The sequence below is a fragment of the Chenopodium album genome, chromosome 23, assembly GCF_948465745.1.
Source record: "Chenopodium album chromosome 23, dcCheAlbu1.1, whole genome shotgun sequence".
Taxonomy (NCBI): domain Eukaryota; kingdom Viridiplantae; phylum Streptophyta; class Magnoliopsida; order Caryophyllales; family Amaranthaceae; genus Chenopodium; species Chenopodium album.
The window spans coordinates 13,832,083-13,833,592 of NC_137856.1; the positions used below are offsets into that span (position 1 = coordinate 13,832,083).

General features: G+C 44.8%; 1 non-coding gene across 1 annotated transcript; it reads left to right on the plus strand.

Annotated features, from left to right (window-relative positions):
• The first annotated feature begins 729 nt into the window (after positions 1-729).
• On the plus strand, positions 730-835 carry LOC145609804 (small nucleolar RNA R71). Its single transcript, XR_014106095.1, has one exon. It is a non-coding gene; the product is annotated as a small nucleolar RNA R71 (small nucleolar RNA).
• Positions 836-1,510: the final 675 nt, after the last annotated feature.

Here is a 1,510-nt window from a genome sequence, read left to right on the forward strand (position 1 = left end):
TGATTTTGATGGTCATGGTATCGGGAGTTGGGTTGTTGGTTTTGATAGCCATACCCCCTTTGGTTAGAGTAGCCCCTTCCATTGAAATTGGAAGGGCCTCCCCCACCATGGTATTGGTTACCATAACCACCACCACCTTGGTTCCAACCACGGTTTCCACCTTGATTCCAATTCCCCATTTGATTGGAGTTTGGCCTCAAGTTCCCTACATTTTCCATTCTAGGAGCAAAATTCATAGCATTGACATCTTCTACATTATCATCATGTTCATAGGGAGGGGGTTGAACTTCACAAGCATACACACAATGGGAGGTATCATGATCATAGGTTTCACAATTCGAGCAAAACATGCATCCTTGAGGCATTTTATTATAAGAAGAGGGGGAAGAAGTGGCCATACCATTACCTCCCTTGGTTGAAGGGGAGGTATTACCATGAGGGTTGGACCTTTCTTTCATCATTTCGTCCATTTGCTTGGCCATTTTGGAGATTTGGGAAGAAAGGTTGTTAATTGCGTTGGCTTGCTCCAATGCATAGACACCTTTGCTAGAAGTGGCCTCCCTTTCTCCTTCATACCAATCATCATAATGCTTTGCGGCCTCCTCTATGATGCATTCCACTTCATCCTCTCCTTTGTTCATGATTGGACCGCCGGCGGCGGCATCTAGGCTTGTTCTCCCTTGAGGTGAGAGACCTCCATAGAAAGTGTGGATGAGTTGATACTTGGGTATCCCATGATGTGGGCATTGATGTTGAAGCTCTTTGTACCGGTCCCATGCCGCACTTAGAGTCTCACCACTCTTTTGGCGAAAACCTTGAATTAAAGATCGAGCCTCGGCGGTCTTCCTATGGTTATAAAACCTCCTCAAGAAATCCGTGGTTACTTGGTCCCAAGTTGTGAGAGAATTAGGGGGCACCTCCTTCTCTAGCCATTCTAGACCTCTCCCAATTAAAGAAAATGGAAACATCTTGAGGCGGATATACTCTTGAGTCACTCCGTTGGCTTTGATCGTGTCACAATACTTCTCAAATTCTTTCAAATGCTCATGAGGGCTCTCAAATTTTCCACCCGAGAATTGTTTCCTCTCTATTAAAGCAATCAAATTGGGCTTGATTTCGAAATTGTTGGCTTGAGTGGTAGGGGTTAGGATCCCACTTTGGGCTCTAAAGGCTTCGAGAGCCCCAAGACGACTCAAAGGTGTATTCTCTCCCATTTTAGAACCTTCTTCACTTTCGGACTTAAAGATTGAAAAGGGGTTGATTTCCGAACTTGATGGCGAATTAGGGCTATCTAAGTCTTCACTTGAGGGTGAAGACGGTGGAGTATCTTCCAATTCTCTTACTCCTTCTTTCGTTGGGGTGTGAGAATTTCTACTCCTCGCTCTTACTTCTCTTCGAAGTAAGGACAAAGATCTTTCTAGCTCCGGATCGATGGGAATCAAAGACCTTGAGCGAGTTCGTCCTCTGTTCATACAACAAAGTTAAGGAGAACGTAAGCACTGACAAGTAA